At 39.6% G+C, this 22,670-nt stretch overlaps 41 non-coding genes across 41 annotated transcripts; 22 read left to right on the plus strand and 19 right to left on the minus strand.

The window, feature by feature from the left end:
* Window positions 1-270: 270 nt before the first annotated feature.
* On the minus strand, window positions 271-341 carry Trnag-gcc. The gene has a single exon. It is a non-coding gene; the product is annotated as a tRNA-Gly (tRNA).
* Window positions 342-630: 289 nt separating this feature from the next.
* Trnaw-cca lies at window positions 631-702 on the plus strand. The gene has a single exon. It is a non-coding gene; the product is annotated as a tRNA-Trp (tRNA).
* A 576-nt stretch (window positions 703-1,278) lies between these two features.
* Window positions 1,279-1,349, minus strand: Trnag-gcc. The gene has a single exon. It is a non-coding gene; the product is annotated as a tRNA-Gly (tRNA).
* Window positions 1,350-1,631: 282 nt separating this feature from the next.
* Window positions 1,632-1,703, plus strand: Trnaw-cca. Its single transcript has one exon. It is a non-coding gene; the product is annotated as a tRNA-Trp (tRNA).
* Window positions 1,704-2,280: 577 nt separating this feature from the next.
* On the minus strand, window positions 2,281-2,351 carry Trnag-gcc. The gene has a single exon. It is a non-coding gene; the product is annotated as a tRNA-Gly (tRNA).
* A 289-nt stretch (window positions 2,352-2,640) lies between these two features.
* Window positions 2,641-2,712, plus strand: Trnaw-cca. Its single transcript has one exon. It is a non-coding gene; the product is annotated as a tRNA-Trp (tRNA).
* Window positions 2,713-3,372: 660 nt separating this feature from the next.
* Window positions 3,373-3,443, minus strand: Trnag-gcc. The gene has a single exon. It is a non-coding gene; the product is annotated as a tRNA-Gly (tRNA).
* A 282-nt stretch (window positions 3,444-3,725) lies between these two features.
* On the plus strand, window positions 3,726-3,797 carry Trnaw-cca. Its single transcript has one exon. It is a non-coding gene; the product is annotated as a tRNA-Trp (tRNA).
* A 930-nt stretch (window positions 3,798-4,727) lies between these two features.
* Window positions 4,728-4,799, plus strand: Trnaw-cca. Its single transcript has one exon. It is a non-coding gene; the product is annotated as a tRNA-Trp (tRNA).
* A 577-nt stretch (window positions 4,800-5,376) lies between these two features.
* On the minus strand, window positions 5,377-5,447 carry Trnag-gcc. Its single transcript has one exon. It is a non-coding gene; the product is annotated as a tRNA-Gly (tRNA).
* Window positions 5,448-5,736: 289 nt separating this feature from the next.
* On the plus strand, window positions 5,737-5,808 carry Trnaw-cca. The gene has a single exon. It is a non-coding gene; the product is annotated as a tRNA-Trp (tRNA).
* A 576-nt stretch (window positions 5,809-6,384) lies between these two features.
* Trnag-gcc lies at window positions 6,385-6,455 on the minus strand. The gene has a single exon. It is a non-coding gene; the product is annotated as a tRNA-Gly (tRNA).
* Window positions 6,456-6,737: 282 nt separating this feature from the next.
* On the plus strand, window positions 6,738-6,809 carry Trnaw-cca. The gene has a single exon. It is a non-coding gene; the product is annotated as a tRNA-Trp (tRNA).
* A 577-nt stretch (window positions 6,810-7,386) lies between these two features.
* On the minus strand, window positions 7,387-7,457 carry Trnag-gcc. Its single transcript has one exon. It is a non-coding gene; the product is annotated as a tRNA-Gly (tRNA).
* Window positions 7,458-7,746: 289 nt separating this feature from the next.
* Window positions 7,747-7,818, plus strand: Trnaw-cca. Its single transcript has one exon. It is a non-coding gene; the product is annotated as a tRNA-Trp (tRNA).
* Window positions 7,819-8,747: 929 nt separating this feature from the next.
* Window positions 8,748-8,819, plus strand: Trnaw-cca. The gene has a single exon. It is a non-coding gene; the product is annotated as a tRNA-Trp (tRNA).
* A 577-nt stretch (window positions 8,820-9,396) lies between these two features.
* Window positions 9,397-9,467, minus strand: Trnag-gcc. Its single transcript has one exon. It is a non-coding gene; the product is annotated as a tRNA-Gly (tRNA).
* A 289-nt stretch (window positions 9,468-9,756) lies between these two features.
* Trnaw-cca lies at window positions 9,757-9,828 on the plus strand. Its single transcript has one exon. It is a non-coding gene; the product is annotated as a tRNA-Trp (tRNA).
* Window positions 9,829-10,412: 584 nt separating this feature from the next.
* Trnag-gcc lies at window positions 10,413-10,483 on the minus strand. Its single transcript has one exon. It is a non-coding gene; the product is annotated as a tRNA-Gly (tRNA).
* A 289-nt stretch (window positions 10,484-10,772) lies between these two features.
* Window positions 10,773-10,844, plus strand: Trnaw-cca. Its single transcript has one exon. It is a non-coding gene; the product is annotated as a tRNA-Trp (tRNA).
* Window positions 10,845-11,420: 576 nt separating this feature from the next.
* Window positions 11,421-11,491, minus strand: Trnag-gcc. Its single transcript has one exon. It is a non-coding gene; the product is annotated as a tRNA-Gly (tRNA).
* A 289-nt stretch (window positions 11,492-11,780) lies between these two features.
* Window positions 11,781-11,852, plus strand: Trnaw-cca. The gene has a single exon. It is a non-coding gene; the product is annotated as a tRNA-Trp (tRNA).
* A 576-nt stretch (window positions 11,853-12,428) lies between these two features.
* Trnag-gcc lies at window positions 12,429-12,499 on the minus strand. Its single transcript has one exon. It is a non-coding gene; the product is annotated as a tRNA-Gly (tRNA).
* Window positions 12,500-12,781: 282 nt separating this feature from the next.
* Window positions 12,782-12,853, plus strand: Trnaw-cca. Its single transcript has one exon. It is a non-coding gene; the product is annotated as a tRNA-Trp (tRNA).
* A 576-nt stretch (window positions 12,854-13,429) lies between these two features.
* On the minus strand, window positions 13,430-13,500 carry Trnag-gcc. The gene has a single exon. It is a non-coding gene; the product is annotated as a tRNA-Gly (tRNA).
* Window positions 13,501-13,789: 289 nt separating this feature from the next.
* Trnaw-cca lies at window positions 13,790-13,861 on the plus strand. Its single transcript has one exon. It is a non-coding gene; the product is annotated as a tRNA-Trp (tRNA).
* Window positions 13,862-14,437: 576 nt separating this feature from the next.
* On the minus strand, window positions 14,438-14,508 carry Trnag-gcc. The gene has a single exon. It is a non-coding gene; the product is annotated as a tRNA-Gly (tRNA).
* Window positions 14,509-14,790: 282 nt separating this feature from the next.
* Trnaw-cca lies at window positions 14,791-14,862 on the plus strand. The gene has a single exon. It is a non-coding gene; the product is annotated as a tRNA-Trp (tRNA).
* Window positions 14,863-15,438: 576 nt separating this feature from the next.
* Window positions 15,439-15,509, minus strand: Trnag-gcc. Its single transcript has one exon. It is a non-coding gene; the product is annotated as a tRNA-Gly (tRNA).
* A 282-nt stretch (window positions 15,510-15,791) lies between these two features.
* Trnaw-cca lies at window positions 15,792-15,863 on the plus strand. The gene has a single exon. It is a non-coding gene; the product is annotated as a tRNA-Trp (tRNA).
* A 930-nt stretch (window positions 15,864-16,793) lies between these two features.
* Trnaw-cca lies at window positions 16,794-16,865 on the plus strand. The gene has a single exon. It is a non-coding gene; the product is annotated as a tRNA-Trp (tRNA).
* Window positions 16,866-17,442: 577 nt separating this feature from the next.
* On the minus strand, window positions 17,443-17,513 carry Trnag-gcc. The gene has a single exon. It is a non-coding gene; the product is annotated as a tRNA-Gly (tRNA).
* Window positions 17,514-17,795: 282 nt separating this feature from the next.
* Trnaw-cca lies at window positions 17,796-17,867 on the plus strand. Its single transcript has one exon. It is a non-coding gene; the product is annotated as a tRNA-Trp (tRNA).
* Window positions 17,868-18,443: 576 nt separating this feature from the next.
* On the minus strand, window positions 18,444-18,514 carry Trnag-gcc. The gene has a single exon. It is a non-coding gene; the product is annotated as a tRNA-Gly (tRNA).
* A 282-nt stretch (window positions 18,515-18,796) lies between these two features.
* On the plus strand, window positions 18,797-18,868 carry Trnaw-cca. Its single transcript has one exon. It is a non-coding gene; the product is annotated as a tRNA-Trp (tRNA).
* A 930-nt stretch (window positions 18,869-19,798) lies between these two features.
* Trnaw-cca lies at window positions 19,799-19,870 on the plus strand. The gene has a single exon. It is a non-coding gene; the product is annotated as a tRNA-Trp (tRNA).
* A 576-nt stretch (window positions 19,871-20,446) lies between these two features.
* Trnag-gcc lies at window positions 20,447-20,517 on the minus strand. Its single transcript has one exon. It is a non-coding gene; the product is annotated as a tRNA-Gly (tRNA).
* Window positions 20,518-20,805: 288 nt separating this feature from the next.
* Window positions 20,806-20,877, plus strand: Trnaw-cca. Its single transcript has one exon. It is a non-coding gene; the product is annotated as a tRNA-Trp (tRNA).
* Window positions 20,878-21,453: 576 nt separating this feature from the next.
* Trnag-gcc lies at window positions 21,454-21,524 on the minus strand. Its single transcript has one exon. It is a non-coding gene; the product is annotated as a tRNA-Gly (tRNA).
* Window positions 21,525-21,806: 282 nt separating this feature from the next.
* On the plus strand, window positions 21,807-21,878 carry Trnaw-cca. The gene has a single exon. It is a non-coding gene; the product is annotated as a tRNA-Trp (tRNA).
* Window positions 21,879-22,454: 576 nt separating this feature from the next.
* Trnag-gcc lies at window positions 22,455-22,525 on the minus strand. The gene has a single exon. It is a non-coding gene; the product is annotated as a tRNA-Gly (tRNA).
* Window positions 22,526-22,670: the final 145 nt, after the last annotated feature.

Here is a 22,670-nt window from a genome sequence, read left to right on the forward strand (position 1 = left end):
GGGTTTCCACGATACAAACACAGAGTCTGGCGATGGATATAACTTGTACCTCTCTGTCCTACAAATGGTTTATTCGCCAATTGGTATGATCAAAGGAAGATTAAGTAATCTAAACCAATCTGGCAAACAAAAAAGAGTCCGCTTAAAGAGATTGCTTCAACCACCACTAACCACTAAGTACCGTCCTTATACGTACTGCGCAAGAATATCAGCAAACTAAACTCAATAGAGTAGATTCTACCAATCTGTCTTGGGCAATGGTGATTAAAATGCATCGACCGGGAATCGAACCCGGGCCGCCCGCGTGGCAGGCGAGCATTCTACCACTGAACCATCGATGCTTGCCCCTCACGTATACTTCTTGATACAAATTGCACGACGACAACCCATCTATTGTAGCCGACTATCATGCCTAAGCTTGTTAGCTTTCATTACGGAAATCAAGGCTTGTGGCGATCAAAAGATCCAAGGAAATATAAAAAAATAACCTGACTAATCTGACTGACTCTTTCAAAAGACTAAATGTGTTCGTGTGATAATCAATTTTACCATCAGAATCTATTCCTTTATAAAAGACACCGTAGTTCCCAAAATATAAATCGATATAATAGTAGTTACATCGAAAATCAAGATTTCGTGGCGCAACGGTAGCGCGCCTGACTCCAGATCAGGAGGTTGCGTGTTCAAATCACGTCGAGATCAAGCAAAAATATTTCTTCTGAAGGTATGTTTAGGCTTTTAAAACGGATACAATGTTCAAATAACATTAATCACCATTGTTTCTATATCTTGTTATCTCAACACACATGTATCCTAATTCAATTTGAATCTTAGTCAGCTGTTTTTTTTTCTTTTTATCAAAATGTGACTTTAGATCTACACGGGACTACAGTTTTTGGAATGGGAGAGCATAGAACCAAGTGAGTTTACAAAAGGGGGAACATTTGCGTCTGAATGTCGATTACCACAGCAGTTGGAACACGACGAGTTTGAACCGATAACTATCTTGGGTTTCCACGATACAAACACAGAGTCTGGCGATGGATATAACTTGTACCTCTCTGTCCTACAAATGGTTTATTCGCCAATTGGTATGATCAAAGGAAGATTAAGTAATCTAAACCAATCTGGCAAACAAAAAAGAGTCCGCTTAAAGAGATTGCTTCAACCACCACTAACCACTAAGTACCGTCCTTATACGTACTGCGCAAGAATATCAGCAAACTAAACTCAATAGAGTAGATTCTACCAATCTGTCTTGGGCAATAGCGATTAAAATGCATCGACCGGGAATCGAACCCGGGCCGCCCGCGTGGCAGGCGAGCATTCTACCACTGAACCATCGATGCTTGCCCCTCACGTATACTTCTTGATACAAATTGCACGACGACAACCCATCTATTGTAGCCGACTATCATGCCTAAGCTTGTTAGCTTTCATTACGGAAATCAAGGCTTGTGGCGATCAAAAGATCCAAGGAAATATAAAAAAATAACCTGACTAATCTGACTGACTCTTTCAAAAGACTAAATGTGTTCGTGTGATAATCAATCTTACCATCAGAATCTATTCCTTTATAAAAGACACCGTAGTTCCCAAAATATAACGATAGTAATTACATCGAAAATCAAGATTTCGTGGCGCAACGGTAGCGCGCCTGACTCCAGATCAGGAGGTTGCGTGTTCAAATCACGTCGAGATCAAGCAAAAATATTTCTTCTGAAGGTATGTTTAGGCTTTTAAAACGGATACAATGTTCAAATAACATTAATCACCATTGTTTCTATATCTTGTTATCTCAACACACATGTATCCTAATTCAATTTGAATCTTAGTCAGCTGTTTTTTTTTTCTTTTTATCAAAATGTGACTTTAGATCTACACGGGACTACAGTTTTTGGAATGGGAGAGCACAGAACCAAGTGAGTTTACAAAAGGGGGAACATTTGCGTCTGAATGTCGATTACCACAGCAGTTGGAACACGACGAGTTTGAACCGATAACTATCTTGGGTTTCCACGATACAAACACAGAGTCTGGCGATGGATATAACTTGTACCTCTCTGTCCTACAAATGGTTTATTCGCCAATTGGTATGATCAAAGGAAGATTAAGTAATCTAAACCAATCTGGCAAACAAAAAAGAGTCCGCTTAAAGAGATTGCTTCAACCACCACTAACCACTAAGTACCGTCCTTATACGTACTGCGCAAGAATATCAGCAAACTAAACTCAATAGAGTAGATTCTACCAATCTGTCTTGGGCAATGGTGATTAAAATGCATCGACCGGGAATCGAACCCGGGCCGCCCGCGTGGCAGGCGAGCATTCTACCACTGAACCATCGATGCTTGCCCCTCACGTATACTTCTTGATACAAATTGCACGACGACAACCCATCTATTGTAGCCGACTATCATGCCTAAGCTTGTTAGCTTTCATTACGGAAATCAAGGCTTGTGGCGATCAAAAGATCCAAGGAAATATAAAAAAATAACCTGACTAATCTGACTGACTCTTTCAAAAGACTAAATGTGTTCGTGTGATAATCAATCTTACCATCAGAATCTATTCCTTTATAAAAGACACCGTAGTTCCCAAAATATAAATCGATATAATAGTAATTACATCGAAAATCAAGATTTCGTGGCGCAACGGTAGCGCGCCTGACTCCAGATCAGGAGGTTGCGTGTTCAAATCACGTCGAGATCAAGCAAAAATATTTCTTCTGAAGGTATGTTTAGGCTTTTAAAACGGATACAATGTTCAAATAACATTAATCACCATTGTTTCTATATCTTGTTATCTCAACACACATGTATCCTAATTCAATTTGAATCTTAGTCAGCTGTTTTTTTTTCTTTTTATCAAAATGTGACTTTAGATCTACACGGGACTACAGTTTTTGGAATGGGAGAGCATAGAACCAAGTGAGTTTACAAAAGGGGGAACATTTGCGTCTGAATGTCGATTACCACAGCAGTTGGAACACGACGAGTTTGAACCGATAACTATCTTGGGTTTCCACGATACAAACACAGAGTCTGGCGATGGATATAACTTGTACCTCTCTGTCCTACAAATGGTTTATTCGCCAATTGGTATGATCAAAGGAAGATTAAGTAATCTAAACCAATCTGGCAAACAAAAAAGAGTCCGCTTAAAGAGATTGCTTCAACCACCACTAACCACTAAGTACCGTCCTTATACGTACTGCGCAAGAATATCAGCAAACTAAACTCAATAAAAGAGATTGCTTCAACCACCACTAACCACTAAGTACCGTCCTTATACGTACTGCGCAAGAATATCAGCAAACTAAACTCAATAGAGTAGATTCTACCAATCTGTCTTGGGCAATAGTGATTAAAATGCATCGACCGGGAATCGAACCCGGGCCGCCCGCGTGGCAGGCGAGCATTCTACCACTGAACCATCGATGCTTGGCCCTCACGTATACTTCTTGATACAAATTGCACGACGACAACCCATCTATTGTAGCCGCATATCATGCCTAAGCTTGTTAGCTTTCATTACGGAAATCAAGGCTTGTGGCGATCAAAAGATCCAAGGAAATATAAAAAAATAACCTGACTAATCTGACTGACTCTTTCAAAAGACTAAATGTGTTCGTGTGATAATCAATCTTACCATCAGAATCTATTCCTTTATAAAAGACACCGTAGTTCCCAAAATATAACGATAGTAATTACATCGAAAATCAAGATTTCGTGGCGCAACGGTAGCGCGCCTGACTCCAGATCAGGAGGTTGCGTGTTCAAATCACGTCGAGATCAAGCAAAAATATTTCTTCTGAAGGTATGTTTAGGCTTTTAAAACGGATACAATGTTCAAATAACATTAATCACCATTGTTTCTATATCTTGTTATCTCAACACACATGTATCCTAATTCAATTTGAATCTTAGTCAGCTGTTTTTTTTTTCTTTTTATCAAAATGTGACTTTAGATCTACACGGGACTACAGTTTTTGGAATGGGAGAGCACAGAACCAAGTGAGTTTACAAAAGGGGGAACATTTGCGTCTGAATGTCGATTACCACAGCAGTTGGAACACGACGAGTTTGAACCGATAACTATCTTGGGTTTCCACGATACAAACACAGAGTCTGGCGATGGATATAACTTGTACCTCTCTGTCCTACAAATGGTTTATTCGCCAATTGGTATGATCAAAGGAAGATTAAGTAATCTAAACCAATCTGGCAAACAAAAAAGAGTCCGCTTAAAGAGATTGCTTCAACCACCACTAACCACTAAGTACCGTTCTTATACGTACTGCGCAAGAATATCAGCAAACTAAACTCAATAGAGTAGATTCTACCAATCTGTCTTGGGCAATGGTGATTAAAATGCATCGACCGGGAATCGAACCCGGGCCGCCCGCGTGGCAGGCGAGCATTATACCACTGAACCATCGATGCTTGCCCCTCACGTATACTTCTTGATACAAATTGCACGACGACAACCCATCTATTGTAGCCGCATATCATGCCTAAGCTTGTTAGCTTTCATTACGGAAATCAAGGCTTGTGGCGATCAAAAGATCCAAGGAAATATAAAAAAATAACCTGACTAATCTGACTGACTCTTTCAAAAGACTAAATGTGTTCGTGTGATAATCAATCTTACCATCAGAATCTATTCCTTTATAAAAGACACCGTAGTTCCCAAAATATAACGATAGTAATTACATCGAAAATCAAGATTTCGTGGCGCAACGGTAGCGCGCCTGACTCCAGATCAGGAGGTTGCGTGTTCAAATCACGTCGAGATCAAGCAAAAATATTTCTTCTGAAGGTATGTTTAGGCTTTTAAAACGGATACAATGTTCAAATAACATTAATCACCATTGTTTCTATATCTTGTTATCTCAACACACATGTATCCTAATTCAATTTGAATCTTAGTCAGCTGTTTTTTTTTCTTTTTATCAAAATGTGACTTTAGATCTACACGGGACTACAGTTTTTGGAATGGGAGAGCATAGAACCAAGTGAGTTTACAAAAGGGGGAACATTTGCGTCTGAATGTCGATTACCACAGCAGTTGGAACACGACGAGTTTGAACCGATAACTATCTTGGGTTTCCACGATACAAACACAGAGTCTGGCGATGGATATAACTTGTACCTCTCTGTCCTACAAATGGTTTATTCGCCAATTGGTATGATCAAAGGAAGATTAAGTAATCTAAACCCAATCTGGCAAACAAAAAAGAGTCCGCTTAAAGCAATTGCTTCAACCACCACTAACCACTAAGTACCGTCCTTATACGTACTGCGCAAGAATATCAGCAAACTAAACTCAATAGAGTAAATTCTACCAATCTGTCTTGGGCTATGGTGATTAAAATGCATCGACCGGGAATCGAACCCGGGCCGCCCGCGTGGCAGGCGAGCATTCTACCACTGAACCATCGATGCTTGCCCCTCACGTATACTTCTTGATACAAATTGCACGACGACAACCCATCTATTGTAGCCGACTATCATGCCTAAGCTTGTTAGCTTTCATTACGGAAATCAAGGCTTGTGGCGATCAAAAGATCCAAGGAAATATAAAAAAATAACCTGACTAATCTGACTGACTCTTTCAAAAGACTAAATGTGTTCGTGTGATAATCAATCTTACCATCAGAATCTATTCCTTTATAAAAGACATCGTAGTTCCCAAAATATAAATCGATATAATAGTAATTACATCGAAAATAAAGATTTCGTGGCGCAACGGTAGCGCGCCTGACTCCAGATCAGGAGGTTGCGTGTTCAAATCACGTCGAGATCAAGCAAAAATATTTCTTCTGAAGGTATGTTTAGGCTTTTAAAACGGATACAATGTTCAAATAACATTAATCACCATTGTTTCTATATCTTGTTATCTCAACACACATGTATCCTAATTCAATTTGAATCTTAGTCAGCTGTTTTTTTTTCTTTTTATCAAAATGTGACTTTAGATCTACACGGGACTACAGTTTTTGGAATGGGAGAGCATAGAACCAAGTGAGTTTACAAAAGGGGGAACATTTGCGTCTGAATGTCGATTACCACAGCAGTTGGAACACGACGAGTTTGAACCGATAACTATCTTGGGTTTCCACGATACAAACACAGAGTCTGGCGATGGATATAACTTGTACCTCTCTGTCCTACAAATGGTTTATTCGCCAATTGGTATGATCAAAGGAAGATTAAGTAATCTAAACCAATCTGGCAAACAAAAAAGAGTCCGCTTAAAGAGATTGCTTCAACCACCACTAACCACTAAGTACCGTCCTTATACGTACTGCGCAAGAATATCAGCAAACTAAACTCAATAGAGTAGATTCTACCAATCTGTCTTGGGCAATAGTGATTAAAATGCATCGACCGGGAATCGAACCCGGGCCGCCCGCGTGGCAGGCGAGCATTCTACCACTGAACCATCGATGCTTACCCCTCACGTATACTTCTTGATACAAATTGCACGACGACAACCCATCTATTGTAGCCGACTATCATGCCTAAGCTTGTTAGCTTTCATTACGGAAATCAAGGCTTGTGGCGATCAAAAGATCCAAGGAAATATAAAAAAATAACCTGACTAATCTGACTGACTCTTTCAAAAGACTAAATGTGTTCGTGTGATAATCAATCTTACCATCAGAATCTATTCCTTTATAAAAGACACCGTAGTTCCCAAAATATAACGATAGTAATTACATCGAAAATCAAGATTTCGTGGCGCAACGGTAGCGCGCCTGACTCCAGATCAGGAGGTTGCGTGTTCAAATCACGTCGAGATCAAGAAAAAATATTTCTTCTGAAGGTATGTTTAGGCTTTTAAAACGGATACAATGTTCAAATAACATTAATCACCATTGTTTCTATATCTTGTTATCTCAACACACATGTATCCTAATTCAATTTGAATCTTAGTCAGCTGTTTTTTTTTTCTTTTTATCAAAATGTGACTTTAGATCTACACGGGACTACAGTTTTTGGAATGGGAGAGCACAGAACCAAGTGAGTTTACAAAAGGGGGAACATTTGCGTCTGAATGTCGATTACCACAGCAGTTGGAACACGACGAGTTTGAACCGATAACTATCTTGGGTTTCCACGATACAAACACAGAGTCTGGCGATGGATATAACTTGTACCTCTCTGTCCTACAAATGGTTTATTCGCCAATTGGTATGATCAAAGGAAGATTAAGTAATCTAAACCAATCTGGCAAACAAAAAAGAGTCCGCTTAAAGAGATTGCTTCAACCACCACTAACCACTAAGTACCGTCCTTATACGTACTGCGCAAGAATATCAGCAAACTAAACTCAATAGAGTAGATTCTACCAATCTGTCTTGGGCAATGGTGATTAAAATGCATCGACCGGGAATCGAACCCGGGCCGCCCGCGTGGCAGGCGAGCATTCTACCACTGAACCATCGATGCTTGCCCCTCACGTATACTTCTTGATACAAATTGCACGACGACAACCCATCTATTGTAGCCGACTATCATGCCTAAGCTTGTTAGCTTTCATTACGGAAATCAAGGCTTGTGGCGATCAAAAGATCCAAGGAAATATAAAAAAATAACCTGACTAATCTGACTGACTCTTTCAAAAGACTAAATGTGTTCGTGTGATAATCAATCTTACCATCAGAATCTATTCCTTTATAAAAGACATCGTAGTTCCCAAAATATAAATCGATATAATAGTAATTACATCGAAAATCAAGATTTCGTGGCGCAACGGTAGCGCGCCTGACTCCAGATCAGGAGGTTGCGTGTTCAAATCACGTCGAGATCAAGCAAAAATATTTCTTCTGAAGGTATGTTTAGGCTTTTAAAACGGATACAATGTTCAAATAACATTAATCACCATTGTTTCTATATCTTGTTATCTCAACACACATGTATCCTAATTCAATTTGAATCTTAGTCAGCTGTTTTTTTTTCTTTTTATCAAAATGTGACTTTAGATCTACACGGGACTACAGTTTTTGGAATGGGAGAGCATAGAACCAAGTGAGTTTACAAAAGGGGGAACATTTGCGTCTGAATGTCGATTACCACAGCAGTTGGAACACGACGAGTTTGAACCGATAACTATCTTGGGTTTCCACGATACAAACACAGAGTCTGGCGATGGATATAACTTGTACCTCTCTGTCCTACAAATGGTTTATTCGCCAATTGGTATGATCAAAGGAAGATTAAGTAATCTAAACCAATCTGGTAAACAAAAAAGAGTCCGCTTAAAGAGATTGCTTCAACCACCACTAACCACTAAGTACCGTCCTTTTACGTACTGCGCAAGAATATCAGCAAACTAAACTCAATAGAGTAGATTCTACCAATCTGTCTTGGGGAATGGTGATTAAAATGCATCGACCGGGAATCGAACCCGGGCCGCCCGCGTGGCAGGCGAGCATTATACCACTGAACCATCGATGCTTGCCCCTCACGTATACTTCTTGATACAAATTGCACGACGACAACCCATCTATTGTAGCCGACTATCATGCCTAAGCTTGTTAGCTTTCATTACGGAAATCAAGGCTTGTGGCGATCAAAAGATCCAAGGAAATATAAAAAAATAACCTGACTAATCTGACTGACTCTTTCAAAAGACTAAATGTGTTCGTGTGATAATCAATCTTACCATCAGAATCTATTCCTTTATAAAAGACACCGTAGTTCCCAAAATATAACGATAGTAATTACATCGAAAATCAAGATTTCGTGGCGCAACGGTAGCGCGCCTGACTCCAGATCAGGAGGTTGCGTGTTCAAATCACGTCGAGATCAAGCAAAAATATTTCTTCTGAAGGTATGTTTAGGCTTTTAAAACGGATACAATGTTCAAATAACATTAATCACCATTGTTTCTATATCTTGTTATCTCAACACACATGTATCCTAATTCAATTTGAATCTTAGTCAGCTGTTTTTTTTTTCTTTTTATCAAAATGTGACTTTAGATCTACACGGGACTACAGTTTTTGGAATGGGAGAGCACAGAACCAAGTGAGTTTACAAAAGGGGGAACATTTGCGTCTGAATGTCGATTACCACAGCAGTTGGAACACGACGAGTTTGAACCGATAACTATCTTGGGTTTCCACGATACAAACACAGAGTCTGGCGATGGATATAACTTGTACCTCTCTGTCCTACAAATGGTTTATTCGCCAATTGGTATGATCAAAGGAAGATTAAGTAATCTAAACCAATCTGGCAAACAAAAAAGAGTCCGCTTAAAGAGATTGCTTCAACCACCACTAACCACTAAGTACCGTCCTTATACGTACTGCGCAAGAATATCAGCAAACTAAACTCAATAGAGTAGATTCTACCAATCTGTCTTGGGCAATGGTGATTAAAATGCATCGACCGGGAATCGAACCCGGGCCGCCCGCGTGGCAGGCGAGCATTCTACCACTGAACCATCGATGCTTGCCCCTCACGTATACTTCTTGATACAAATTGCACGACGACAACCCATCTATTGTAGCCGACTATCATGCCTAAGCTTGTTAGCTTTCATTACGGAAATCAAGGCTTGTGGCGATCAAAAGATCCAAGGAAATATAAAAAAATAACCTGACTAATCTGACTGACTCTTTCAAAAGACTAAATGTGTTCGTGTGATAATCAATCTTACCATCAGAATCTATTCCTTTATAAAAGACACCGTAGTTCCCAAAATATAAATCGATATAATAGTAATTACATCGAATATCAAGATTTCTTGGCGCAACGGTAGCGCGCCTGACTCCAGATCAGGAGGTTGCGTGTTCAAATCACGTCGAGATCAAGCAAAAATATTTCTTCTGAAGGTATGTTTAGGCTTTTAAAACGGATACAATGTTCAAATAACATTAATCACCATTGTTTCTATATCTTGTTATCTCAACACACATGTATCCTAATTCAATTTGAATCTTAGTCAGCTGTTTTTTTTTTCTTTTTATCAAAATGTGACTTTACATCTACACGGGACTACAGTTTTTGGAATGGGAGAGCATAGAACCAAGTGAGTTTACAAAAGGTGATTCAATGCACATTTGCGTCTGAATGTCGATTACCACAGCAGTTGGAACACGACGAGTTTGAACCGATAACTATCTTGGGTTTCCACGATACAAACACAGAGTCTGGCGATGGATATAACTTGTACCTCTCTGTCCTACAAATGGTTTATTCGCCAATTGGTATGATCAAAGGAAGATTAAGTAATCTAAACCATTCTGGCAAACAAAAAAGAGTCCGCTTAAAGAGATTGCTTCAACCACCACTAACCACTAAGTACCGTCCTTATACGTACTGCGCAAGAATATCAGCAAACTAAACTCAATAGAGTAGATTCTACCAATCTGTCTTGGGCAATGGTGATTAAAATGCATCAACCGGGAATCGAACCCGGGCCGCCCGCGTGGCAGGCGAGCATTCTACCACTGAACCATCGATGCTTGCCCCTCACGTATACTTCTTGATACAAATTGCACGACGACAACCCATCTATTGTAGCCGACTATCATGCCTAAGCTTGTTAGCTTTCATTACGGAAATCAAGGCTTGTGGCGATCAAAAGATCCAAGGAAATATAAAAAAATAACCTGACTAATCTGACTGACTCTTTCAAAAGACTAAATGTGTTCGTGTGATAATCAATCTTACCATCAGAATCTATTCCTTTATAAAAGACACCGTAGTTCCCAAAATATAAATCGATATAATAGTAATTACATCGAAAATCAAGATTTCGTGGCGCAACGGTAGCGCGCCTGACTCCAGATCAGGAGGTTGCGTGTTCAAATCACGTCGAGATCAAGCAAAAATATTTCTTCTGAAGGTATGTTTAGGCTTTTAAAACGGATACAATGTTCAAATAACATTAATCACCATTGTTTCTATATCTTGTTATCTCAACACACATGTATCCTAATTCAATTTGAATCTTAGTCAGCTGTTTTTTTTTCTTTTTATCAAAATGTGACTTTAGATCTACACGAGACTACAGTTTTTGGAATGGGAGAGCATAGAACCAAGTGAGTTTACAAAAGGGGGAACATTTGCGTCTGAATGTCGATTACCACAGCAGTTGGAACAAGACGAGTTTGAACCGATAACTATCTTGGGTTTCCACGATACAAACACAGAGTCTGGCGATGGATATAACTTGTACCTCTCTGTCCTACAAATGGTTTATTCGCCAATTGGTATGATCAAAGGAAGATTAAGTAATCTAAACCAATCTGGCAAACAAAAAAGAGTCCGCTTAAAGAGATTGCTTCAACCACCACTAACCACTAAGTACCGTCCTTATACGTACTGCGCAAGAATATCAGCAAACTAAACTCAATAGAGTAGATTCTACCAATCTGTCTTGGGCAATGGTGATTAAAATGCATCGACCGGGAATCGAACCCGGGCCGCCCGCGTGGCAGGCGAGCATTCTACCACTGAACCATCGATGCTTGCCCCTCACGTATACTTCTTGATACAAATTGCACGACGACAACCCATCTATTGTAGCCGACTATCATGCCTAAGCTTGTTAGCTTTCATTACGGAAATCAAGGCTTGTGGCGATCAAAAGATCCAAGGAAATATAAAAAAATAACCTGACTAATCTGACTGACTCTTTCAAAAGACTAAATGTGTTCGTGTGATAATCAATCTTACCATCAGAATCTATTCCTTTATAAAAGACACCGTAGTTCCCAAAATATAAATCGATATAATAGTAATTACATCGAAAATCAAGATTTCGTGGCGCAACGGTAGCGCGCCTGACTCCAGATCAGGAGGTTGCGTGTTCAAATCACGTCGAGATCAAGCAAAAATATTTCTTCTGAAGGTATGTTTAGGCTTTTAAAACGGATACAATGTTCAAATAACATTAATCACCATTGTTTCTATATCTTGTTATCTCAACACACATGTATCCTAATTCAATTTGAATCTTAGTCAGCTGTTTTTTTTTCTTTTTATCAAAATGTGACTTTAGATCTACACGGGACTACAGTTTTTGGAATGGGAGAGCATAGAACCAAGTGAGTTTACAAAAGAGGGAACATTTGCGTCTGAATGTCGATTACCACAGCAGTTGGAACACGACGAGTTTGAACCGATAACTATCTTGGGTTTCCACGATACAAACACAGAGTCTGGCGATGGATATAACTTGTACCTCTCTGTCCTACAAATGGTTTATTCGCCAATTGGTATGATCAAAGGAAGATTAAGTAATCTAAACCAATCTGGCAAACAAAAAAGAGTCCGCTTAAAGAGATTGCTTCAACCACCACTAACCACTAAGTACCGTCCTTATACGTACTGCGCAAGAATATCAGCAAACTAAACTCAATAGAGTAGATTCTACCAATCTGTCTTGGGCAATGGTGATTAAAATGCATCGACCGGGAATCGAACCCGGGCCGCCCGCGTGGCAGGCGAGCATTCTACCACTGAACCATCGATGCTTGCCCCTCACGTATACTTCTTGATACAAATTGCACGACGACAACCCATCTATTGTAGCCGACTATCATGCCTAAGCTTGTTAGCTTTCATTACGGAAATCAAGGCTTGTGGCGATCAAAAGATCCAAGGAAATATAAAAAAATAACCTGACTAATCTGACTGACTCTTTCAAAAGACTAAATGTGTTCGTGTGATAATCAATCTTACCATCAGAATCTATTCCTTTATAAAAGACACCGTAGTTCCCAAAATATAACGATAGTAATTACATCGAAAATCAAGATTTCGTGGCGCAACGGTAGCGCGCCTGACTCCAGATCAGGAGGTTGCGTGTTCAAATCACGTCGAGATCAAGCAAAAATATTTCTTCTGAAGGTATGTTTAGGCTTTTAAAACGGATACAATGTTCAAATAACATTAATCACCATTGTTTCTATATCTTGTTATCTCAACACACATGTATCCTAATTCAATTTGAATCTTAGTCAGCTGTTTTTTTTTCTTTTTATCAAAATGTGACTTTAGATCTACACGGGACTACAGTTTTTGGAATGGGAGAGCATAGAACCAAGTGAGTTTACAAAAGGGGGAACATTTGCGTCTGAATGTCGATTACCACAGCAGTTGGAACACGACGAGTTTGAACCGATAACTATCTTGGGTTTCCACGATACAAACACAGAGTCTGGCGATGGATATAACTTGTACCTCTCTGTCCTACAAATGGTTTATTCGCCAATTGGTATGATCAAAGGAAGATTAAGTAATCTAAACCAATCTGGCAAACAAAAAAGAGTCCGCTTAAAGAGATTGCTTCAACCACCACTAACCACTAAGTACCGTCCTTATACGTACTGCGCAAGAATATCAGCAAACTAAACTCAATAGAGTAGATTCTACCAATCTGTCTTGGGCAATGGTGATTAAAATGCATCGACCGGGAATCGAACCCGGGCCGCCCGCGTGGCAGGCGAGCATTCTACCACTGAACCATCGATGCTTGGCCCTCACGTATACTTCTTGATTCAAATTGCACGACGACAACCCATCTATTGTAGCCGACTATCATGCCTAAGCTTGTTAGCTTTCATTACGGAAATCAAGGCTTGTGGCGATCAAAAGATCCAAGGAAATATAAAAAAATAACCTGACTAATCTGACTGACTCTTTCAAAAGACTAAATGTGTTCGTGTGATAATCAATCTTACCATCAGAATCTATTCCTTTATAAAAGACACCGTAGTTCCCAAAATATAAATCGATATAATAGTAATTACATCGAAAATCAAGATTTCGTGGCGCAACGGTAGCGCGCCTGACTCCAGATCAGGAGGTTGCGTGTTCAAATCACGTCGAGATCAAGCAAAAATATTTCTTCTGAAGGTATGTTTAGGCTTTTAAAACGGATACAATGTTCAAATAACATTAATCACCATTGTTTCTATATCTTGTTATCTCAACACACATGTATCCTAATTCAATTTGAATCTTAGTCAGCTGTTTTTTTTTCTTTTTATCAAAATGTGACTTTAGATCTACACGGGACTACAGTTTTTGGAATGGGAGAGCATAGAACCAAGTGAGTTTACAAAAGAGGGAACATTTGCGTCTGAATGTCGATTACCACAGCAGTTGGAACACGACGAGTTTGAACCGATAACTATCTTGGGTTTCCACGATACAAACACAGAGTCTGGCGATGGATATAACTTGTACCTCTCTGTCCTACAAATGGTTTATTCGCCAATTGGTATGATCAAAGGAAGATTAAGTAATCTAAACCAATCTGGCAAACAAAAAAGAGTCCGCTTAAAGAGATTGCTTCAACCACCACTAACCACTAAGTACCGTCCTTATACGTACTGCGCAAGAATATCAGCAAACTAAACTCAATAGAGTAGATTCTACCAATCTGTCTTGGGCTATGGTGATTAAAATGCATCGACCGGGAATCGAACCCGGGCCGCCCGCGTGGCAGGCGAGCATTCTACCACTGAACCATCGATGCTTGCCCCTCACGTATACTTCTTGATACAAATTGCACGACGACAACCCATCTATTGTAGCCGACTATCATGCCTAAGCTTGTTAGCTTTCATTACGGAAATCAAGGCTTGTGGCGATCAAAAGATCCAAGGAAATATAAAAAAATAACCTGACTAATCTGACTGACTCTTTCAAAAGACTAAATGTGTTCGTGTGATAATCAATCTTACCATCAGAATCTATTCCTTTATAAAAGACACCGTAGTTCCCAAAATATAACGATAGTAATTACATCGAAAATCAAGATTTCGTGGCGCAACGGTAGCGCGCCTGACTCCAGATCAGGAGGTTGCGTGTTCAAATCACGTCGAGATCAAGCAAAAATATTTCTTCTGAAGGTATGTTTAGGCTTTTAAAACGGATACAATGTTCAAATAACATTAATCACCATTGTTTCTATATCTTGTTATCTCAACACACATGTATCCTAATTCAATTTGAATCTTAGTCAGCTGTTTTTTTTTCTTTTTATCAAAATGTGACTTTAGATCTACACGGGACTACAGTTTTTGGAATGGGAGAGCATAGAACCAAGTGAGTTTACAAAAGGGGGAACATTTGCGTCTGAATGTCGATTACCACAGCAGTTGGAACACGACGAGTTTGAACCGATAACTATCTTGGGTTTCCACGATACAAACACAGAGTCTGGCGATGGATATAACTTGTACCTCTCTGTCCTACAAATGGTTTATTCGCCAATTGGTATGATCAAAGGAAGATTAAGTAATCTAAACCAATCTGGCAAACAAAAAAGAGTCCGCTTAAAGAGATTGCTTCAACCACCACTAACCACTAAGTACCGTCCTTATACGTACTGCGCAAGAATATCAGCAAACTAAACTCAATAGAGTAGATTCTACCAATCTGTCTTGGGCAATGGTGATTAAAATGCATCGACCGGGAATCGAACCCGGGCCGCCCGCGTGGCAGGCGAGCATTCTACCACTGAACCATCGATGCTTGGCCCTCACGTATACTTCTTGATACAAATTGCACGACGACAACCCATCTATTGTAGCCGACTATCATGCCTAAGCTTGTTAGCTTTCATTACGGAAATCAAGGCTTGTGGCGATCAAAAGATCCAAGGAAATATAAAAAAATAACCTGACTAATCTGACTGACTCTTTCAAAAGACTAAATGTGTTCGTGTGATAATCAATCTTACCATCAGAATCTATTCCTTTATAAAAGACACCGTAGTTCCCAAAATATAACGATAGTAATTACATCGAAAATCAAGATTTCGTGGCGCAACGGTAGCGCGCCTGACTCCAGATCAGGAGGTTGCGTGTTCAAATCACGTCGAGATCAAGCAAAAATATTTCTTCTGAAGGTATGTTTAGGCTTTTAAAACGGATACAATGTTCAAATAACATTAATCACCATTGTTTCTATATCTTGTTATCTCAACACACATGTATCCTAATTCAATTTGAATCTTAGTCAGCTGTTTTTTTTTTCTTTTTATCAAAATGTGACTTTAGATCTACACGGGACTACAGTTTTTGGAATGGGAGAGCACAGAACCAAGTGAGTTTACAAAAGGGGGAACATTTGCGTCTGAATGTCGATTACCACAGCAGTTGGAACACGACGAGTTTGAACCGATAACTATCTTGGGTTTCCACGATACAAACACAGAGTCTGGCGATGGATATAACTTGTACCTCTCTGTCCTACAAATGGTTTATTCGCCAATTGGTATGATCAAAGGAAGATTAAGTAATCTAAACCAATCTGGCAAACAAAAAAGAGTCCGCTTAAAGAGATTGCTTCAACCACCACTAACCACTAAGTACCGTCCTTATACGTACTGCGCAAGAATATCAGCAAACTAAACTCAATAGAGTAGATTCTACCAATCTGTCTTGGGCAATGGTGATTAAAATGCATCGACCGGGAATCGAACCCGGGCCGCCCGCGTGGCAGGCGAGCATTCTACCACTGCACCATCGATGCTTGCCCCTCACGTATACTTCTTGATACAAATTGCACGACGACAACCCATCTATTGTAGCCGACTATCATGCCTAAGCTTGTTAGCTTTCATTACGGAAATCAAGGCTTGTGGCGATCAAAAGATCCAAGGAAATATAAAAAAATAACCTGACTAATCTGACTGACTCTTTCAAAAGACTAAATGTGTTCGTGTGATAATCAATCTTACCATCAGAATCTATTCCTTTATAAAAGACACCGTAGTTCCCAAAATATAACGATAGTAATTACATCGAAAATCAAGATTTCGTGGCGCAACGGTAGCGCGCCTGACTCCAGATCAGGAGGTTGCGTGTTCAAATCACGTCGAGATCAAGCAAAAATATTTCTTCTGAAGGTATGTTTAGGCTTTTAAAACGGATACAATGTTCAAATAACATTAATCACCATTGTTTCTATATCTTGTTATCTCAACACACATGTATCCTAATTCAATTTGAATCTTAGTCAGCTGTTTTTTTTTTCTTTTTATCAAAATGTGACTTTAGATCTACACGGGACTACAGTTTTTGGAATGGGAGAGCACAGAACCAAGTGAGTTTACAAAAGGGGGAACATTTGCGTCTGAATGTCGATTACCACAGCAGTTGGAACACGACGAGTTTGAACCGATAACTATCTTGGGTTTCCACGATACAAACACAGAGTCTGGCGATGGATATAACTTGTACCTCTCTGTCCTACAAATGGTTTATTCGCCAATTGGTATGATCAAAGGAAGATTAAGTAATCTAAACCAATCTGGCAAACAAAAAAGAGTCCGCTTAAAGAGATTGCTTCAACCACCACTAACCACTAAGTACCGTCCTTATACGTACTGCGCAAGAATATCAGCAAACTAAACTCAATAGAGTAGATTCTACCAATCTGTCTTGGGCAATGGTGATTAAAATGCATCAACCGGGAATCGAACCCGGGCCGCCCGCGTGGCAGGCGAGCATTCTACCACTGAACCATCGATGCTTGCCCATCACGTATACTTCTTGATACAAATTGCACGACGACAACCCATCTATTGTAGCCGACTATCATGCCTAAGCTTGTTAGCTTTCATTACGGAAATCAAGGCTTGTGGCGATCAAAAGATCCAAGGAAATATAAAAAAATAACCTGACTAATCTGACTGACTCTTTCAAAAGACTAAATGTGTTCGTGTGATAATCAATCTTACCATCAGAATCTATTCCTTTATAAAAGACACCGTAGTTCCCAAAATATAACGATAGTAATTACATCGAAAATCAAGATTTCGTGGCGCAACGGTAGCGCGCCTGACTCCAGATCAGGAGGTTGCGTGTTCAAATCACGTCGAGATCAAGCAAAAATATTTCTTCTGAAGGTATGTTTAGGCTTTTAAAACGGATACAATGTTCAAATAACATTAATCACCATTGTTTCTATATCTTGTTATCTCAACACACATGTATCCTAATTCAATTTGAATCTTAGTCAGCTGTTTTTTTTTCTTTTTATCAAAATGTGACTTTAGATCTACACGGGACTACAGTTTTTGGAATGGGAGAGCATAGAACCAAGTGAGTTTACAAAACGGGGAACATTTGCGTCTGAATGTCGATTACCACAGCAGTTGGAACACGACGAGTTTGAACCGATAACTATCTTGGGTTTCCACGATACAAACACAGAGTCTGGCGATGGATATAACTTGTACCTCTCTGTCCTACAAATGGTTTTTTCGCCAATTGGTATGATCAAAGGAAGATTAAGTAATCTAAACCAATCTGGCAAACAAAAAAGAGTCCGCTTAAAGAGATTGCTTCAACCACCACTAACCACTAAGTACCGTCCTTATACGTACTGCGCAAGAATATCAGCAAACTAAACTCAATAGAGTAGATTCTACCAATCTGTCTTGGGCAATGGTGATTAAAATGCATCGACCGGGAATCGAACCCGGGCCGCCCGCGTGGCAGGCGAGCATTCTACCACTGAACCATCGATGCTTGGCCCTCACGTATACTTCTTGATACAAATTGCACGACGACAACCCATCTATTGTAGCCGACTATCATGCCTAAGCTTGTTAGCTTTCATTACGGAAATCAAGGCTTGTGGCGATCAAAAGATCCAAGGAAATATAAAAAAATAACCTGACTAATCTGACTGACTCTTTCAAAAGACTAAATGTGTTCGTGTGATAATCAATCTTACCATCAGAATCTATTCCTTTATAAAAGACACCGTAGTTCCCAAAATATAACGATAGTAATTACATCGAAAATCAAGATTTCGTGGCGCAACGGTAGCGCGCCTGACTCCAGATCAGGAGGTTGCGTGTTCAAATCACGTCGAGATCAAGCAAAAATATTTCTTCTGAAGGTATGTTTAGGCTTTTAAAACGGATACAATGTTCAAATAACATTAATCACCATTGTTTCTATATCTTGTTATCTCAACACACATGTATCCTAATTCAATTTGAATCTTAGTCAGCTGTTTTTTTTTTCTTTTTATCAAAATGTGACTTTAGATCTACACGGGACTACAGTTTTTGGAATGGGAGAGCACAGAACCAAGTGAGTTTACAAAAGGGGGAACATTTGCGTCTGAATGTCGATTACCACAGCAGTTGGAACACGACGAGTTTGAACCGATAACTATCTTGGGTTTCCACGATACAAACACAGAGTCTGGCGATGGATATAACTTGTACCTCTCTGTCCTACAAATGGTTTATTCGCCAATTGGTATGATCAAAGGAAGATTAAGTAATCTAAACCAATCTGGCAAACAAAAAAGAGTCCGCTTAAAGAGATTGCTTCAACCACCACTAACCACTAAGTACCGTCCTTATACGTACTGCGCAAGAATATCAGCAAACTAAACTCAATAGAGTAGATTCTACCAATCTGTCTTGGGCAATGGTGATTAAAATGCATCTACCGGGAATCGAACCCGGGCCGCCCGCGTGGCAGGCGAGCATTCTACCACTGAACCATCGATGCTTGCCCATCACGTATACTTCTTGATACAAATTGCACGACGACAACCCATCTATTGTAGCCGACTATCATGCCTAAGCTTGTTAGCTTTCATTACGGAAATCAAGGCTTGTGGCGATCAAAAGATCCAAGGAAATATAAAAAAATAACCTGACTAATCTGACTGACTCTTTCAAAAGACTAAATGTGTTCGTGTGATAATCAATCTTACCATCAGAATCTATTCCTTTATAAAAGACACCGTAGTTCCCAAAATATAACGATAGTAATTACATCGAAAATCAAGATTTCGTGGCGCAACGGTAGCGCGCCTGACTCCAGATCAGGAGGTTGCGTGTTCAAATCACGTCGAGATCAAGCAAAAATATTTCTTCTGAAGGTATGTTTAGGCTTTTAAAACGGATACAATGTTCAAATAACATTAATCACCATTGTTTCTATATCTTGTTATCTCAACACACATGTATCCTAATTCAATTTGAATCTTAGTCAGCTGTTTTTTTTTCTTTTTATCAAAATGTGACTTTAGATCTACACGGGACTACAGTTTTTGGAATGGGAGAGCATAGAACCAAGTGAGTTTACAAAAGGGGGAACATTTGCGTCTGAATGTCGATTACCACAGCAGTTGGAACACGACGAGTTTGAACCGATAACTATCTTGGGTTTCCACGATACAAACACAGAGTCTGGCGATGGATATAACTTGTACCTCTCTGTCCTACAAATGGTTTATTCGCCAATTGGTATGATCAAAGGAAGATTAAGTAATCTAAACCAATCTGGCAAACAAAAAAGAGTCCGCTTAAAGAGATTGCTTCAACCACCACTAACCACTAAGTACCGTCCTTATACGTACTGCGCAAGAATATCAGCAAACTAAACTCAATAGAGTAGATTCTACCAATCTGTCTTGGGCAATGGTGATTAAAATGCATCGACCGGGAATCGAACCCGGGCCGCCCGCGTGGCAGGCGAGCATTCTACCACTGAACCATCGATGCTTGCCCCTCACGTATACTTCTTGATACAAATTGCACGACGACAACCCATCTATTGTAGCCGACTATCATGCCTAAGCTTGTTAGCTTTCATTACGGAAATCAAGGCTTGTGGCGATCAAAAGATCCAAGGAAATATAAAAAAATAACCTGACTAATCTGACTGACTCTTTCAAAAGACTAAATGTGTTCGTGTGATAATCAATCTTACCATCAGAATCTATTCCTTTATAAAAGACACCGTAGTTCCCAAAATATAAATCGATATAATAGTAATTACATCGAAATCAAGATTTCGTGGCGCAACGGTAGCGCGCCTGACTCCAGATCAGGAGGTTGCGTGTTCAAATCACGTCGAGATCAAGCAAAAATATTTCTTCTGAAGGTATGTTTAGGCTTTTAAAACGGATACAATGTTCAAATAACATTAATCACCATTGTTTCTATATCTTGTTATCTCAACACACATGTATCCTAATTCAATTTGAATCTTAGTCAGCTGTTTTTTTTTCTTTTTATCAAAATGTGACTTTAGATCTACACGGGACTACAGTTTTTGGAATGGGAGAGCATAGAACCAAGTGAGTTTACAAAAGGGGGAACATTTGCGTCTGAATGTCGATTACCACAGCAGTTGGAACACGACGAGTTTGAACCGATAACTATCTTGGGTTTCCACTATACAAACACAGAGTCTGGCGATGGATATAACTTGTACCTCTCTGTCCTACAAATGGTTTATTCGCCAATTGGTATGATCAAAGGAAGATTAAGTAATCTAAACCAATCTGGCAAACAAAAAAGAGTCCGCTTAAAGAGATTGCTTCAACCACCACTAACCACTAAGTACCGTCCTTATACGTACTGCGCAAGAATATCAGCAAACTAAACTCAATAGAGTAGATTCTACCAATCTGTCTTGGGCAATGGTGATTAAAATGCATCGACCGGGAATCGAACCCGGGCCGCCCGCGTGGCAGGCGAGCATTCTACCACTGAACCATCGATGCTTGCCCCTCAGTTATACTTCTTGATACAAATTGCACGACGACAACCCATCTATTGTAGCCGACTATCATGCCTAGGCTTGTTAGCTTTCATTACGGAAATCAAGGCTTGTGGCGATCAAAAGATCCAAGGAAATATAAAAAAATAACCTGACTAATCTGACTGACTCTTTCAAAAGACTAAATGTGTTCGTGTGATAATCAATCTTACCATCAGAATCTATTCCTTTATAAAAGACACCGTAGTTCCCAAAATATAACGATAGTAATTACATCGAAAATCAAGATTTCGTGGCGCAACGGTAGCGCGCCTGACTCCAGATCAGGAGGTTGCGTGTTCAAATCACGTCGAGATCAAGCAAAAATATTTCTTCTGAAGGTATGTTTAGGCTTTTAAAACGGATACAATGTTCAAATAACATTAATCACCATTGTTTCTATATCTTGTTATCTCAACACACATGTATCCTAATTCAATTTGAATCTTAGTCAGCTGTTTTTTTTTCTTTTTATCAAAATGTGACTTTAGATCTACACGGGACTACAGTTTTTGGAATGGGAGAGCATAGAACCAAGTGAGTTTACAAAAGGGGGAACATTTGCGTCTGAATGTCGATTACCACAGCAGTTGGAACACGACGAGTTTGAACCGATAACTATCTTGGGTTTCCACGATACAAACACAGAGTCTGGCGATGGATATAACTTGTACCTCTCTGTCCTACAAATGGTTTATTCGCCAATTGGTATGATCAAAGGAAGATTAAGTAATCTAAACCAATCTGGCAAACAAAAAAGAGTCCGCTTAAAGAGATTGCTTCAACCACCACTAACCACTAAGTACCGTCCTTATACGTACTGCGCAAGAATATCAGCAAACTAAACTCAATAGAGTAGATTCTACCAATCTGTCTTGGGCAATGGTGATTAAAATGCATCGACCGGGAATCGAACCCGGGCCGCCCGCGTGGCAGGCGAGCATTCTACCACTGAACCATCGATGCTTGCCCCTCACGTATACTTCTTGATACAAATTGCACGACGACAACCCATCTATTGTAGCCGACTATCATGCCTAAGCTTGTTAGCTTTCATTACGGAAATCAAGGCTTGTGGCGATCAAAAGATCCAAGGAAATATAAAAAAAAA

Source organism: Daphnia pulicaria, chromosome 4, assembly GCF_021234035.1.
Source record: "Daphnia pulicaria isolate SC F1-1A chromosome 4, SC_F0-13Bv2, whole genome shotgun sequence".
Taxonomy (NCBI): Eukaryota; Metazoa; Arthropoda; class Branchiopoda; order Diplostraca; family Daphniidae; genus Daphnia; species Daphnia pulicaria.